The 17,642-nt window shown below is 44.5% G+C and overlaps 1 long non-coding RNA gene across 1 annotated transcript; it reads left to right on the forward strand.

Annotated features, from left to right (window-relative positions):
* Positions 1 to 736: 736 nt before the first annotated feature.
* LOC121278375 lies at positions 737 to 3,284 on the forward strand. The gene is made up of 2 exons (XR_005943124.1): positions 737 to 812; positions 2,693 to 3,284. It is a non-coding gene; the product is annotated as an uncharacterized LOC121278375 (long non-coding RNA).
* Positions 3,285 to 17,642: the final 14,358 nt, after the last annotated feature.

A 17,642-nucleotide genomic window follows, 5' to 3' on the forward strand; every position in this document is an offset into this window, starting at 1 on the left:
CTGTCCAAATTAAAAATCACTTGAGAATCACATGAGAACAGAAAAGAAAAAAGAGACTGATAAATTCTGCACTGATATCAGCAAGCAAGACAGATGTGATTGTGCTCACAGAAGATTCATAAAACTGGGAGAAAATAGTCTCTAAACAGTATATTGTTTTGGTCATTTCTCAGGACGATTAATCCTAAATGTCAGCTAAAGTATGTAATAAACAGGCCAGGCAGAACAATATAGCATTCAGCGTTCTTGTGTGGGTTATAAAAGAGTAAAAGCGAGTCAAGAAATAAAATAAAGAATGTGCTTGCTTTTAGTTTAGCAGCGTGACGGCCTGTAACAGGGGGTGGGGTGGGGCACAATGTTGAGAACAATGACTGGCGTTACCAGGTTTGCTGCTAGATCCCAGTACCCTGCCTTGATTTAGAATAAAGAATGTATTTATGTAGAGCTTTTTGTGACCTCAGGACACCCCAAAGCACCATAGCTGCAATGGAGTACTTTTGAAGTGCAGTAGTAATGTGGGAAATACAGTAGCTAATTTGTGCGCAGCAAAGTTCCACAAATAGCAATGAGATAATGATCAGATAATCTTCTTTTTAGTCATGGTAGTTGAAGGATAAATATTTGCCTGCCCTTCAAAGTGCCATGGCACCATTTAAGTCCATCTGCAATGGCAAATGTGACCCTTGGTTTAATGTTTCATCCAAAAGACAGCACCACTAATAGCTTTGCATTCTCTCAGTAGAGTATCAGCCTGGATTATGAACTCAAGTCTCTGGACTCAAGAGTGGGCCCACAACCTTTTGACTCAAGAGGTAAGAGTACTACCAAATGAGCTATGTCTGACATCTACTTCAAGCAAGCTACCTGAGAAAGTACTCAATGAAATGGCAACAGAAGTGTTATGTAATTTGATTAGCTTTGTTGGTGTGTCAATAATACCTACCAAAGATATATACAGCATGTCAGATTAACCTAAATCTAGCACAACATAATTCTAATTCAACACAAAACTTGTGCAAATATATGTATTCTATTTAACACTTGTCTGTTCTTGCACATAGTTCAGCTGTCCATGCTCTAACTCACACCAAGTCCTATTAACCCATCAACCCTGCGCTCGCTGACCAACACCAACATCCCAATTTTAAAATTTTCATCCTTGTGTTCAAATCCTTCCATGGACTCACCCTCCCAATCTCTGAAACCTCCTCCAGCTCTATAACCCTTTCTGTGCTCGTCCAATTCTGATCTTTTGCGCATTCCTGATGTATATCATTCCTCCATTGGTGGTTGCGCATGCAGCTTACTTTATCCTAAGTTCTGGAATTCCCCCTCTGCCCCCTCTCCTTAATTAAGATGATGCTCATATTCGGCCTTTATAATGATGCTTTTGGTAATCTGTCGTAATGTTTCCTCAGATAAAAGCAATATACTGCAGATGCTAGAAATCTGAAATAAAAAAAGAAAATGCTGGAGAAACTCAGCAGGTCTGGCAGCACGTGTGAAGAGAGAAACAGAGTTAATATTTCAAGTCCGTGTGACTCTCCTTCAGAGCTAAGGAGAAGTAAAAATTTGATGGATTTTATACTGTTTAAGAGGGGGTGCAGCAAAATAGAAGGTCAGGGATAGGCGGGAGCTCAGGAGAGATTGACAAAGATGTCATGAACACAAGTCAAAGTGAGTGTTAATAGTAGTGTTAAAGATTAAAGAAGGTGCTGATTGTGGCATAAAGGTAAGATAGCAAATGAGTTAATAACCGAACAAGGGTCAATGCTCTGTGAGAGCAAAATATAAGAACAAGTGACAGATGGCCCTGTGGGTTGGGGAGGAGGGGGGTATTAGGGAAAAAGGATAAAAACATGATTTTTAAAAAATATTAAAAATCATATATTAACAAAATTAAATGAATAAATAAATATAAATAAAAAAACAAATAAAAATAAATAAAATTGGATTTAAAAAGGGGTAAAGATGGAGGAGAGAGTTCATGGTCTGAAATTGTTGAACTCAATGTTAAGTCCGGAAGGCTGTAAAGTGCCTAAACGAAACATGAGGTGCTGTCCCTTCAGTCTGTGTTGAGCTTCACTGGAACATTGCAGCAGGCCAAGGACGGACATGTAGGCATGAGAGCAGGGCGGGGTGTTGAAATGGCAAGCGACAGGAAGGTCTGGGACAGATTCACTGCTCTCAATGCGGCCTCTTCTACATTGAGGAGGCTAAACGCAGATTGGGTGACTGCTTTGCGGAACACTGTCACTCAGTGCGCAAGAATGACCCAGACATTCCTGATGCTGCCAGACCTGCTGAGTTATGATCTAAAGTTGTTGAGCTCAGTGTTGAGGTTAGAGGGTTGTGAAGTACCTAACTGAAGTTGGAGGTGCTGTTTCTCGAACTTGCATTGAGCTTCATTGAAACAGTGTAGGTTGGTACATGATCAAACATGAGATAAGAAACAAAGAGCAATGAAGATGAACCCAGTGAAGGAGGGAAATGGAAATTCCATTTGAGAGAAGAGCAGAACATTGTCAAGCTGGGTAAGGCCTTAAAACACATCAATTTTACACAGTGAATCTAATATTTCTTGAATGTATTAGCTTCCAATGCAGTAGTTATTTATTTATTTGTTTGTTTGTTTGTTTGTTTGTTTATTTATTTATTGTCCTTGACCTAATTCTTTACAACTTTATTGCAGGAGTCTACAATTGCACTGTGAGTATTCGAGCCTGGATTTTCAAAGTAGGCAATCTGAACTTTGGAAGCCTCTGAAGCAGTACTTTAAGCTAATAATAGACAACAACCTATTAAAATGCTTTGAATAGTGAAAGAGAACAGCAGCAAGATGACAGGATAACACATTTTGACACCAGAATTATTTTTCATCTCTGAAACATGAATCACTGAATCACCAAGAGATCAACTGTCAGCTTCTGCTACATTAAGGATGTATGAAAAGCCATTTAGCCCAATCTAACTCTTGTTGATTTTCTGAGTTTGGATTCATTGGATAATCTAATGATAATGACTGATGTCAGCCTTGGCTCAGTTGTAACATTCCCACCCCTGAGTAAGAAGATGGCGGGCTCAAGCTCCAATTGAAAGACTCAAGCAATGTATAGCATAATGTAAGCTGACACTCACAGTGCAGTGCTGAGGGAGTGCTGCACTGTCAGAGGTGCCGTCTTTTGGGTGAGACATAAGTCTGCCCTCTTGAGGCAATGTAAAAGATACCATGGCAAAATACTGTAGATGCTGGAAATCTCAAATAAAAACAGGAGATGCTGGAAACACTCAGCAGGCCAGGCAGCATCTATGAAGTGAAGATTTAGCAGTGGCTAAATTGGATGGACCCTGAAAAAAGGTGCAGGCATCGCGATGCACAATTACCCTATCCTGGTTCAACGTAATGTAGGCAAAATGGCATTTTCATGATTGCTGCATGCAGCCAGCACTGACTGCATTGTTGACTGGCTGCAGACATCAACAGGGGGCCCAGAATTGTAACTTACTAGCAGTATCAGAAATGCAAGACAGCTGTTAAGGTTCTAGATTTTGGTAAGGCTGACTTCAGTGTGATGATTACTGTCCACAGGAAACAGAGCAAATCTGTTAATGGTTAAAGTGACAGAAGGTCAGTGGGGGGTGTTCAAGACATAATTGAATGTGACACAAAGCCAGTTGATGTCCCCAAGGGGCAGGAGCTTTACTTGCCAAAAAAGACAACCTTGGACAACTAAAGTGGTAAGAGGCAAAATAAAACAAAATGAAAAATAGTCCAAAAAATTTGCACAGATCCGGGCAACTTGGAGAGACATAAAGAACATCAAAAAGTTTCAAAGCACATAGGAAGAAATACAAAAGGGGAGCATGATGAAATCCTTGCACGGGGTATCAAAATCAATGCAAGCATTTTTTACAGTCACATTAGGAAAAGCAGGGTGGCCAGGGGCAATGTGGGGCCCTTGAAGACTGACGACCATGATGCTGTAAATGACAATAAGGAGATGGTGGGCGTGTTGAATAATTACATTGTGTCAGCATTTATAGCTCAGGGAAGAGATCAGTGTGCTCTATGTCCCAAGGAAGCTAATATTGGATCACCAAAACTGACATCAGCAAAATGATGGTAATGAAGAAAATAATAACACTAAAGAGCATTAAGTCCCCAGAACCAGGTAGTGTCTATCCCAGGGCTTCGAAGGAGTAGGTGGGAACTTTGCAAATGCCCCAACTATACAATAATTCAAATTTCTCTTGGTGTGGGAACCACTTCTTTATGTTAGAAAATTGTGCAAGTCATTGAGTTACTTAAAAAAGGTGAAAGGGAATCCAAGGAATTACAAACCATTTAGCCTGACACCTTTGTCAAGAAACTACTAGACTCTACCTTGAAAGCTTTCAACTGGTCAGAGAGAGCCAGCATGGATTTGTAAAGGGTTGGTCATGCCTGATAAACCTGATTGAACTGTTTGGAGGGGATGGAAGTAGTGGACGGGGACTGTCTTTGGATGTTATTTATATGGTCTTCCAGAAGGCATTATATGATGGATTCTTCCCCTGCTTCGACAGATGAGCATTTGGAAAAAAGAGAGACGACCAGTTTACAGTCTAGATTGATGTTGTCTTGTGTATGATGTTAGACCAAGTCTTAATTTACATAAACAATTACAAATACTGCCTATGAAGTCAGTGTTGGAGGGATGGATGGAGGCATTGGCTTTGCTTGTCCTAAGGGCACTTGGACTCTGATCTCCTCAAATGTCAAAATTGCTTTATGACAGAAACTTCTCTATTTTGGTCTGTCCCAGGGTGATTTTTCTCATTTTTAGGATTCAGCTCGCAAGCTCTGAGATTGGCTTTCAGAGTGTCTTTATATCCAAGCCTGGGACTTCCTGTTGTGCGGGGTCCTGTGCCCAGCTGGCTGTGGAGTACTGTCTTTGGTACGCGGGACTCCTCCATGTGAAGCATATGAGCAGCCCTGTGAAGCTGAGTTCTGATGAGCATGTTCTCAATGCCGGAGATGCACACTTTGCTACAACCTCAGTGTTGGAGATGTTGTCCTGCTATCTGATATTGCAAATAGATCTCAGACAGTGAAGATGGAATGTTTCTGGTTGCTTTATGTGATGCCAGGATGTTGTCTAAGTCTTCCACCCATAAAGAAATGGAGCAAGAACCACTGCCTGATAGACTTTGATCTTCCTCTGAGACAAACTCACTGCTTTTTCCAAAGTCTGTGAGTAAACCTGCCAAACGCTGAATTGCTTTTGCCAGGCGAGGGTTGATTTTGTCATCCACTGTAGTGTTATTGGAGAGGATACTCCCAAGATAACTAAATTTCTGTAATGAACAGAGGGGTGTATAGTTGATAGTGATTGTAATTATGTAAAGGCATCATATAAAGTCCCTCATAAGAGACTGCTAGCTAGAGTTGGAGCTCATTAAATTGAAGGCAAATTATTGACTTGATTAAGAAATTGGCTGAGTAGCAGGAGACAGAGAGTAGGGATAATGCATAGGTACTCTAGTTTGCACATTGTGACTAGCGGTCTCCTGTAAGGACCTGTATTAGAGCCTCAATTATTCACCATATTTATTAATGGCTTGGATGATGGGAGAGAAAGTTGTACATCCAAGTTTTCTGATGACAGAAAGGTGGATAGTATTGTAAGCAGTGTAGATGGAAGCATAAAATTAGAAAGCAATGTCAATAGATTAACCAAATGGGAAAAACTGGCAACTGGATTTCAATGTATGCAAGTATGAGTTCATCCACTTTGGACCTAAAATGGATCAAACACAAATGGTGAAAAGCTAGAAACAGTGGAGGTTCAAAGAGACCTGGGGTCCAGGTACAAAGATCATTAAAAGGTCATGAACAGATGAGAAAATAACCAGAATAGCTAACGAAATGCTGCTCTTTATATTTACGGCACTAGATAACAAATCATAACTATATCGCCATTCCTTCACTGTCGCTGAGTCAAAATCCTGGAACTCCCTTTCCTAACACCACATGGACTGCAGCAGTTCAAGAAGGCAGCTCACCACCACCTTCTCAAGGGCAATTTGAATGACCAGTGATGGTTTGAAGGAATCAATGGTTTCAAGGCTTGTATTTCTTGAGACAGACCCTAATTGAAAAGGGAAACTGAAAAAGGAAACTGGACCTTCTGGTTTCTAGGGAATCTAAGACTGAAACTGAGATTGGAAATCAAAACTTCTGGAGAGAATGAAACTGGTTGAAATATATAAAAGGACACAGAGCCATCAGAGCTCAGGTGATGATTTCAATGGGACAGTGCAGGCAAGCTGAAGAAGACAGTGGTGTGGGACCAGAAATCCCTGTCCACAGTCAATGGATCTTTGGCTGGTCCATCAATTCTTGCTGCGGGCAGGACCAAAAAATCCCGGCCAGAGGCTAGACCCAGGATTGAGAAAAGGCAAATATACTGTAGCTGCTGCAGTTTCTGTTACTTGAAGATAACATTGGTGGATCAACACCATCCAGACTGTTGTAAGCAGAGTTGAGGAGATTCTGCAGAAATGGATGAAGACTGTGCCTCTGGAACTCGGTTCCCTGTGCACTGCTGTTGGCTGGGATTTAGGCTAAATTCTGGAGGAAGGGGAGCTGAAATTTGTTTTGAGAAAGACAGAGTTTAGAAGGTTCCTTGGGGCTGAGATTGATGATATAAAAGCTGAGTGGGCTGCCAAGTAAATTCATGAGACCTATCTTGACTGTATCTACCATTTAATGTGTAATTTGTAGTTTACAATTGACTACAATTTGCCTGTTAAGGCAGGGTCATTTGAGGCTTTCAAAAGGGAATTGAGTCATTAGCTGAAAAGGGAAAAATGAAAGGCCATGGGGAAAGAGGCAAAGGAGTAACACTAGGTGGATTGCCCCTTTAGGAGGCCAGCACAGACATAACAGGCCAAATGTGCTGTAACTATTTGTTGATTCTATGACAGATAACGTGAAAGATATCAATGTTTTCTAATTACTGCTAATATGTAAGTTTGTAGTGATTACTGTTCTGCTGCCTAAATCATTGGAAGGAAGATAAATCATTCAAGAGGTCAAAGAGGCACTGGAAATAGTGCAAAAAAAAGATTTACAAGCATTATACCCGAATAGTAAGATTATAAACAGAAAGATTGTAACTATCAGGAAAGACTTAGCAAACTAGGGCTCGTTTCTCTAGAGAAGGAACATACGTATGACCATACAAATTAGGAGCAGGAGTAGGCCACTCAGCCTCTCAAGCCTGCCCTGCTATTCAATAAGATCATGGCTGATCTGATTGTAACCTCAACCCCACATTCCTGCCTACCCCTGATAACCTTTCATCTGCTTATTAAGCAAGAATCTATCTAGCTTTGCCTTAAAGATATTCAAAGACTCTGCTTCCACTGCCTTTTGAGGAAGAGAGTTCCAAAGACTCACAACCCTCTGAGAGAAAAAAAAATCTCCTCATCTCTGTCTTAAATGAGTGACCCCTTATTTTTAAACAGAGACCCCTAGTTCTAGAAAGTTGCAGGCCCTTCGAGCCTGCTCCACCATTCAATATGATCATGCCTGATCCTCTATCTCAGTGCCTTACTCCTGCTCTCTCCCCACCCCCTTGATGCCTTTAGTGTTTAGAAGTCTATCTACTTCCTTCTTAACTATATTCAGTGACTTGGCCTCCAAAGCCCTCTGTGGTAGAGAACTCCACAGGTTCACCATCCTCTGAGGAACAAACTGAGGAGTGATCTAATAAACATTTTGAAAGATAACGGAGACCAAACAAAAAGTTTGCCACTTTTGGAGAAGTACAAAACTAGTGGTCATAAATATAAGATAGTCACTGATAAATTCAATATGATATTCAGGTGAAATGTCTTTACCAAAGGAAGGTTAGAATGTGGAATTTGCTGTCACAGTGTGGTTAGGGTGAATAGCATAGATGTGTTTATGGGGAAGCTGGACAAACACATGGGGCGGGGCCCGCTCACCAACTTGTAAAATGACGCGGGATGATGTTGGGCAGAACACCCAACGTCACCCCACCTCATTTCAATTTTCAGGCCGGCGGAGGCACAGCCGAATCAGCTGTGCACCCATCGACCTGTCAATGGCCGATTGAGGCCATTTAAAATGTAATTGAAGTAGTTGATGGACCTGCCCATCTAACCTTAAGGTTGGCGGGAAGGCCGGGAGCCCTGGCGGGCTTCAGAGAAATCATGAAACCTCACCCACGGGCGGGACGAGGTTTCATGCAGGTTTTTAAAACTTCAATATAAGTTTAATTAAAAGTGAAGGACATGTCCCAACTCACGTGACAGTGTCACATGAGGGGACACGTTAGGAAAATTTTATTTGTCTATATTTCACATTTTTGAATTTGGCACCGAACTCTCTGAGGCAACACTTAGCCTCAGGAAGATGATTGCGCTCTTTCATGCACATGCGCGAAAGAGTGCACTCTCGGCTCAGGGAATCCCCCCCCCCCCCCACCCACGCCTGCCCTGGCGGGCATCATGCTGGGCGGGCCTTAATAGGCCTGCCCATATAAAATGGCGGCGGGGCCCCGACAGGGGGAAAATTCTTCCCATGAGAGAGAAGGGATGGGGTTAAATGAAAAGGTGTGGAAGGAGGCTGGTGTGAAGCATAAGCACTGGTATGGATCAGTTAGACCAAATGACCCCTTTCTGTGCTGTAGGGTCTTATGTAATAATTTTAAATGTGGGATATATCCCATCTCATCCTGGTGCATCATGAATATTAAATCCCTCTAATTTGTGTTTTAAATGATCGTTTAAATAAATATAGAAACATAAAAAGTGGAAGCAGAAGTGGGTCATTCGGCCCTTTGAGCCTGCTCCGTCATTGAATATGGTCATGACTGATCCTCTATCTCAGCGCTGTACTCCCGCTCCCTTCCCATACTCCTTGACACCTTTTGTGTTTAGAAATCCATCTATTTACTTCTTAAATATATTCAGCGCCTTGCCCTTGACAGCCCTCTATGGTCGAAAATTCCATAGGTTCGGCACCCTCTGAATGAAGAAATTTCTCCTCATCTCAGTCCTAAATGGCCTACCCCATGTCCTGAGATTGTGACCCCTTGTTCTAGACCCCCCAGCCAGAGGAAATGTCATCCCTGCATCCGGTTTGTCCAGTACTGTCAGAATTTTATATGTTTCAATGAGATCCCCCTCTCATTCTTCTAAGCCCCAGTGAATACAGGCCTGGTTGGCCCAATCTCTCCTCGTGTGACAATCCTGCCATCCCAGGAATCAGTCTGGTGAATCTTCACTGTACTCCCTTTATGACAAATATATCCTTTGTGAGGTAAGGAGACCAAAACCGCAAACAATACTCCAGGTGTGATCTCACCAAGTCCCTGTACAGCTGCAGTAAGACATCCTTACTCCTGTATGCAATGAAGGCCAAGATACCATTTGCCTTGCTAACTGCTTGCTGCACCTGCATGCTTGCTTTCAGTGATTGGTGCACAAGGACACCAAGGTCCCTTTGTACATCAACATTTCCCAACCTATCAATATTTAAATAATAATCTGCCATTGTTTTTCCTACTGAAGTGGATAACTTCACACTTATCCACATTATACTGCATCTGTTATGTATTTGCCCACTCAATCAACTTGTCTAAATCATCTTGAAGCCTCTTAACATCCTCCTCACCACTCACATTCCAATCTAGTTTTGTGTCATCAGCAAACTTGGAAATATTACGTTTGGTTCCCTCATCCAAATTGTTGATATATATTGTGAATAGCTGGGGTACAAGCACTGATCCCTGTGGTACCCCACAAGTCACAGTCTGCCACTCCAAAAAAGGCCCATTTATTCTTACTTTGTCTCCTGTCTGTTAACCAATTCTCAATGTATGCCAATATATTATCCTCTATGCCATGTGCTTTAATTTTACACATTAACCTCTTACATGGGATTTTATCAAAAACTTCCTGAAAATCCAAATACACCACATCCACTGGTTCTCCCTTATCTATTCTGCTAGCTAGGTCCTCACAAAACTCTAGTAGGTTTGTTAAACATAATTTCCCTTTCATAAATCCATGCTGACTTTGTCTAATCCCATTGATATTTTCTAAGTGTCCTGTTATCACATCCTTTATAATATACTGTAGCATTTTCCCCACTATTGATATAAGGCTAACCAGTCTGTAATGCACTGTTTTCTCCCACCTTCCTTTTTCAATAGTAGGGTTACATTTGCCACCCTGCAATCTGCTGGGACTGTTCCAGAATCTACAGATTTTTGGAAAGTGACAACAATGCATCCATTATTTCAATGGCCACCGCCGTTAGTAACCTGGGGCATAGAATTTCGGGCCCTGGGGATTTATCGGCTTTCAGGCCCATTAATTTTACCAGCACAATTGTTTTAGTAATTTCCTTCAATTTCTCCTTCTCACTAGACCCTTGGTTCCCCAGCATTTCTGGGAAGTTATTTATGTCTTCTTCCGTGAAGACAAACCTAAAGTAGTTGTTTAATTGCTCTGTCATTTCCTTGTTCTCTATTATAAATTCTCCCATTTCAGACTGTAAGGGACCTGCATTTGCCTTCACTATTTTTTGTAAATATGCATAGGAACTTTATGTTCCTTGGAAGTTTACTCTCACACTCTACTTTTTCCCCTCTTAAATCAATCTTTCGGTCACCCTTTGCTGAATTCTAAACTGCTCCCATTCCTCAGGCTTGCTACTTTTTCTAGCAACTTCATATGACTCTTCTTTGGATCTAATATTATCCTTAATTTCTTTTGTTAACCATGGTTGGGCATCTTCTCATGTATTTTTTTGTGCCAGAAAGGAATGTATAATTGTTGCAATGCATGTATTCATTCCTTAAGTATTACCTATTGCCTATCCACCTTTTAACTTTTAACTAAGTTCCCCAATCTATCATAGCCAACTCATGCCTCATATCATCATAGCTTCCTGTGTTTAGATTAAGGACCCAAGTTTCGAACAGGACTATTTCACTTTCCATCCTAATGAAGAATCCTATAGTGTTATGGTCACTCTTCCCTGAAGGACCCTGCACACATGATTATTAATTAAACCCTTCTCATTGCACAGTACCAAATCTAAGATAGCTTATTCCCTCATCGGTTTCTCGACATACTGGTCTAAAAAACCATCTCGCACCCCAGGAATTCATCCATCACAATATTATTGCTAATTTGGTTTGCCCAGTCTATATGTAGATTAAAGTCACCCATGATTACTGTAGCACCCTTGTTCCATGCATCTCTAATTTCCAGTTTAGTGTGGTCCCCTACTTTAACCACAACTGTTTGGAGGCCTATACACAATTCCAATTTGTCCACTCCTTGTTGCTGCTTAGCTCCAACCAGACTGCTTCTACATCGAGACTTTCTGAACCAATATCCTTTCTCACTGTTGCACTGATTTCATCCTTAACTAACAATCCGACACCACCTTCTGTTCCACTTGGCCTGCCCACCCTAAATATCGAATACCCTTAGATATTCAGCTCCCAGCTTTGGTCATCCTGCAGCCATTTCTCCACAATCACAATCATATCATACCCGTTTACTTCAATTTGTGCTGTTAATTTGGTTACCTTATCGTGAATGCTCTGTGCACAATGGCGGGAAAGCATGCTGACGTGTTTCACAATAGCACATAAAATGAATGCACTTGGTGGCCTGCACTTTGAGGGGAACTCGGAGCTGAGTACACTGTAAGATTGTACAACACTTACCAGGGTTGCCTGTTGGACTTCAAGTTTCAGGAGCGTCAAGGATGTCGGGGTTAAGGGCAGCCCCGCCGTTGAGGTGACTGGTGGCGGGGGGCTGGATTAAGGACTGCCCATCCTGCGGCCAGAGCAGAGGTAGAGGGCATCCCGGTGGGCCTTCACGGCACCCAAAAGGCGCTCGAGAGGCGTGTCGCTGAACCAGGGGGCTCAGTCTTCTTCCGCTTCAGGGCCATGAATTCCGTGCAGCAGTGGTGGTCTGGAAGCACTGAGATGTGTGTGTGCGGCTGGACTTTAAATATGGCACCCGGTGTGATGCAGCCTCGGGGTGATAGTGGGCAGGCGAATGAGAGCCCAGCTGCCATGGAAATTCATGTGTCTCAGCTATAACTAATGAAGCCGATTTGAGTGTGAAAACCTACCATTGCGGCCAGCGGGTAAAACATTTTACACACCCGCCACCACGCTTAGTACAAATCAGGGACAATTCTGCCCTCAGTGACCCCACTTCTACCGCCTTCTGAGGCAGAGTTCCAAAGTCACAAAACCCCCTGAGAGAAAAAATTTCTCCTCATCTCTGTCCTATGAGGGAAACCCTTAATTATAAAACAGCTTTGGACTCACCCACACAGGAAGCAATAATTCCATATCCACACTGTCAAGACCATTCAGGATCTTAAATACATAATAGGCACCTTACTGTACTTATCATACGTTAAACATTACTTAACCTATGTTAGTCTTATTATGAAAACAAACATACAGCTACAAATAAATTACACTAGGATTAAGAGGTAACTAAGTACAATTAAAATAGTCACAAATCAATCATTTAACTACTTCCCTATGATGTCAAACTGGATATTTCCTCAATTTGTTCAATCCACTGAGATCCACACGACCATCAGCAGCAGCAGCTAGCTGTATTACCCTCCTGGCTCCGCTCCCACTCTTGCTCTTTCTCACGCTGTATTATCCTCCCGGCTCCGCTCCCACTCTCGTTCTTTCTCACGCTGTATTATCCTCCTGGCTCTGCTCCCACTCTCGCTCTTTCTCAAGCTGTATTATACCCCTGGCTCTGCTCCCAGTCTCGCTCTTTCTCACGCTGTTTAATCCTCCAGGCTCCGCTCCCACTCTCGCTCTTTCTCACGCTGTATTATCCTCCCGGCTCCGCTCCCTCTCTCGCTCTTTCTCACGCTGTATTATCTTCCCGGCTCCGCTCCCACTCTCGCTCTTTCTCAGGCTGTATTATCCTCTTGGCTCCGCTCCCTCTCTCACTCTTTCTCACGCTGTATTATCCTCCCGGCTCCGCTCCCTCTCTCGCTCTTTCTCATGCTGTATTATCCTCCCGGCTCCGCTCCCACTCTCGCTCTTTCTCACACTGTATTATACCCCTGGCTCCGCTCCCAGTCTCGCTCTTTCTCACGCTGTATTATACCCTGGCACCGCTCCTACTCTCGCTCTTTCTCACGTTGTAATATTCTCCCGGCTCTGCTCAACTCTCGCTCTTTCTCCCGCTGTATTATCCTCCTGGCTCCGCTCCCACTCTCGCTCTTTCTCACACTGTATTATACCCCTGGCTCCACTCCCAGTCTCGCTCCTTCTCATGCTGTATTACCCTCCTTGCTCCGCTCCCTCTCCCGCTCTTTCTCACGCTGTATTATCCTCCTGGCTCCGCTCCCACTCTCGCTCTTTTTCATGCTGTATTATAACCCTGGCTCCGCTCCCACTCTCGCTCTTTCCCACGCTGTTTTGTCCTCTCGGCTCCGCTCTCACTCTCCTACGTTCTCACGCTGAATTTTCCTCCAAGGACCACTCTCACTCTCTGCCTTTCTCAAGCTGTTTTGTCCTCTCGGATCCACTCTAACTCCTGCTCTTTCTCGTGTCATTTAATCCTCCTGCCTCTGCTCCCACATTCACTCGTTTCCACACTGATCCTCACAGCTCTGCTCTCATTCTTGCTCATTCTCACGATGTTTTAACCTGACAGCTCCTCTCTCAATCTTGCTCCTTCTCATGCAGTGTTAAGCACCTGGCTATGCTCTCACACCTGCTCTTTCTCGTGTAGTATAATCCTCCCGGCTCCGTCCTCACACCCCCTCATTCTCACACTGTTTGATTCTCATAGCTCTGCTCTCACTCTCTCTCTTTCTCATGCTGCATTATCCACCCAGCTCAGCTCGCACTCTCATTCTTTCTAACGCTATATAATCCTCCTGGGTCCACTTTCACTATCACTCTTTCTCGCACTGTTTTATTCTCCCGGCTACACTCTCATTCTCATTCTTTCTCAGGCTGTTTTATACTCCCGGCTCAGCACACACATTCGCTCTTTCTCATGTTGTTTTAACCTCCCAGCTCCGCAACAACTCTCACTCTTTCAAACGCTGTATTATCCTCCTGGCTCCGCTCCCACTCTCCCTCTCTCTCACATTTTATTCCCCCAGCACCGCTCGCACTGTCGCTCTTTCTCAAGCTGTTCTAACCACCGGGCTCTGCTCTCACTCTCACTATTTATTGTGCACTGTAATACACCCGACTACGGTCTCAAACTCGCTCCTTTTCAGGCACTTTTATCCTCCCGGCACCCGCTCTCTCTCGCTCTTTCTCACACTGTATTATCCTCCCGGCTCCACTCCCACTCTCGCTCTTTCTCACGCTGTATGATCCTCCAGGCTCTGCTCCCACTCTCGCTCTTTCTCACGCTGTATGATCCTCCTGGCTCCGCTCCCACTCTCGCTCTTTCCCACGCTGTTTTGTCCTCTCGGCTCCGCTCTCACTCTCCTACGTTCTCACGCTGAATTTTCCTCCAAGGACCACTCTCACTCTCTGCCTTTCTCAAGCTGTTTTGTCCTCTCGGATCTGCTCTCTCTTGCTCTTTCTCAAGCTGTTTTAACCGCACGGATCCACTCTAACTCCTGCTCTTTCTCGTGTCATTTAATCCTCCTGCCTCTGCTCCCACATTCACTCGTTTCCACACTGATCCTCACAGCTCTGCTCTCATTCTTGCTCATTCTCACAATGTTTTGACCTGACAGCTCCTCTCTCAATCTTGCTCCTTCTCATGCAGTGTTAACCACCTGGCTATTCTCTCACACCTGCTCTTTCTCGTGTAGTATAATCCTCCCGGCTCCGCTCTCACACCCCCTCATTCTCACACTGTTTGATTCTCATAGCTCTGCTCTCACTCTTGCTCTTTCTCATGCTGCATTATCCACCCAGCTCAGCTCGCACTCTCATTCTTTCTAACGCTATATAATCCTCTTGTGTCCGCTTTCACTATCACTCTTTCTCGCACTGTTTTATTCTCCCGGCTACACTCTCATTCTCATTCTTTCTCAGGCTGTTTTATACTCCCGGCTCAGCACACACATTCGCTCTTTCTCATGTTGTTTTAACCTCCCAGCTCCGCAATAACTCTCGCTCTTTCAAACGCTGCATTATCCTCCTGGCTCCGCTCCCACTCTCCCTCTTTCTCACATTTTATTCCCCCAGCACCGCTCGCACTGTCGCTCTTTCTCAAGCTGTTCTAACCACCGGGCTCTGCTCTCACTCTCACTATTTATTGTGCACTGTAATACACCCAACTACGGTCTCAAACTCGCTCCTTTTCAGGCACTTTTATCCTCCCGGCACTCGCTCTCTCTCGCTCTTTCTCACACTGTATTATCCTCCCGCCGCCACTCCCACTCTCGCTCTTTCTCACGCTGTATTATCCTCCTGGCTCTGCTCCCACTCTCACTCTTTCTCATGCTGTATGATCCTCCTGGCTCTGCTCCCACTCTCGCTCTTACTCACGCTGTCTTATCCTCCTGGCTCTGCTCCCCCTCTCGCTCTTTCTCACGCTGTGTTACCCTCCTGGCTCTGCTCCCACTCTCGCTCTTTCTCACACTGTATTATCCACCTGGCTCCGCTCCCACTCTCACTCTTTCTCAAGCTGTATTATCCTCCTGGCTCCGCTCCCACTCTCGCTCGTTCTCATGCTGTATTACCCTCCTTGCTCCGCTCCCTCTCTCGTTCTTTCTCATGCTGTATTATCCTCCTGGCTCCGCTCCCACTCTCGCTCTTTCTCACACTGTATTATACCCCTGGCTCCGCTCCCACTCTCGCTCTTTTTCATGCTGTATTATAACCCTGGCTCCGCTCCCACTCTCGCTCTTTCCCACGCTGTTTTGTCCTCTCGGCTCCGCTCTCACTCTCCTACGTTCTCACGCTGAATTTTCCTCCAAGGACCACTCTCACTCTCTGCCTTTCTCAAGCTGTTTTGTCCTCTCGGATCTGCTCTCTCCTGCTCTTTCTCAAGCTGTTTTAACCACATGGATCCACTCTAACTCCTGCTCTTTCTCGTGTCATTTAATCCTCCTGCCTCTGCTCCCACATTCACTCGTTTCCACACTGATCCTCACAGCTCTGCTCTCATTCTTGCTCATTCTCACAATGTTTTGACCTGACAGCTCCTCTCTCAATCTTGCTCCTTCTCATGCAGTGTTAAGCACCTGGCTATTCTCTCACACCTGCTCTTTCTCGTGTAGTATAACCCTCCCGGCTCCGGTCTCACACCCGCTCATTCTCACACTGTTTGATTCTCATATCTCTGCTCTCGCTCTCTCTCTTTCTCATGCTGCATTATCCACCCAGCTCAGCTCGCACTCTCGTTCTTTCTAAAGCTATATAATCCTCTTGGGTCCGCTTTCACTATCACTCTTTCTCGCACTGTTTTATTCTCCCGGCTACACTCTCATTCTCATTCTTTCTCAGGCTGTTTTATATTCCCGGCTCAGCACACACATTCACTCTTTCTCATGTTGTTTTAACTTCCCAGCTCCGCAATAACTCTCGCTCTTTCAAACGCTGTATTATCCTCCTGGCTCCGCTCCCACTCTCCCTCTTTCTCACATTTTATTCCCCCAGCACCACTCGCACTGTCGCTCTTTCTCAATCTGTTCTAACCACCGGGCTCTGCTCTCACTCTCACTATTTATTGTGCACTGTAATACACCCTACTACGGTCTCAAACTCGCTCCTATTCAGGCACTTTTATCCTCCCGGCACTCGCTCTCTCTCGCTCTTTCTCACACTGTATTATCCTCCCGGCTCCACTCCGACTCTTGCTCTTTCTCACGCTGTATGATCCTCCTGGCTCTGCTCCACTCTCACTCTTTCTCATGCTGTATGATCCTCCTGGCTCTGCTCCCACTCTCGCTCTTACTCACGCTGTCTTATCCTCCTGGCTCTGCTCCCACTCTCGCTCTTTCTCACGCTGTGTTACCCTCCTGGCACTGCTCCCACTCTCGCTCTTTCTCACGCTGTATTACCCTCCTGGCTCTGCTCCCACTCTCGCTCGTTCTCATGCTGTATTATACCCCTGGCTCTGCTCCCACTCTCGCTCTTTCTCACGCTGTATTATCCTCCCAGCTCTGCTCCCACTCTCGCTCTTTCTCCCGCTGTATTATCCTCCTGGCTCTGCTCCCACTCTCGTTCTTTTTCACGCTGTATTATACCCCTGGCTCTGCTCCCACTCTCGCTCTTTCTCAGGCTGTATTATCCTCCCGGCTCCGCTCCTACTCTCGCTCTTACGCTGTATTATCCTCCTGGCTCTGCTTCCACTCTCGCTCTTTCTCGTGCTGTTTTATCCTCCTGGCTACACTCTCATTCTCATTCTTTCTCAGGTTGTTTTATCCTCTCGGCTCAGCACACACATTCGCTCTTTTTCATGTTGTTTTAACATCCATGCTCTGCAATATCTCTCGTTCTTTCAAACGCTTTATTATCCAACCGGCACTACGCTCACTCTCCCTCTTTCTCACGCTGTATTATCCTCCTTGCTCCACTCACACTCTCCCTCTTTCTCACATTTTATCCCCGCAGCACCACTCACACTGTCACTCTTTC

Source organism: Carcharodon carcharias, chromosome 5, assembly GCF_017639515.1.
Source record: "Carcharodon carcharias isolate sCarCar2 chromosome 5, sCarCar2.pri, whole genome shotgun sequence".
NCBI classification, from domain to species: domain Eukaryota; kingdom Metazoa; phylum Chordata; class Chondrichthyes; order Lamniformes; family Lamnidae; genus Carcharodon; species Carcharodon carcharias.